Here is a 285-nt window from a genome sequence, read left to right as displayed (position 1 = left end):
AAGTCCGTTTCACCCTCAACGGGCGATTTACATTGCTTAATGAGCCAACAACAGCGTATGTGATTGGGTGCGTGAGATGGGTTTGAGTTGAGTTTGGGTTTGAGTGAAACACTTCATACAAACTTCCATTGAAAATGACACACCACAAAAAATATCTTCAAGTAGATACACTACCCTGGTTCTCTAGAGGTCTACAACATCGAAGAAAACAGAGACTACATACACACAAAATCATGCAACACACCAGAGAATTGAGCCACTTTTAAATCTTTCCAAAAAAACACT

General features: G+C 39.6%; 1 protein-coding gene across 1 annotated transcript in view; it reads right to left on the bottom strand.

The window, feature by feature from the left end:
* The window catches only part of LOC119581861 (cytochrome P450 3A41-like), a 7,050-nt gene that overhangs the window by 5,276 nt on the left and 1,489 nt on the right, over positions 1–285 (bottom strand). The window lies entirely within an intron of this gene.

The sequence above is a fragment of the Penaeus monodon genome, chromosome 15 (assembly GCF_015228065.2).
Source record: "Penaeus monodon isolate SGIC_2016 chromosome 15, NSTDA_Pmon_1, whole genome shotgun sequence".
Classification (NCBI taxonomy): Eukaryota; Metazoa; Arthropoda; class Malacostraca; order Decapoda; family Penaeidae; genus Penaeus; species Penaeus monodon.
This window is presented reverse-complemented; position numbering and strand designations above follow the sequence as displayed.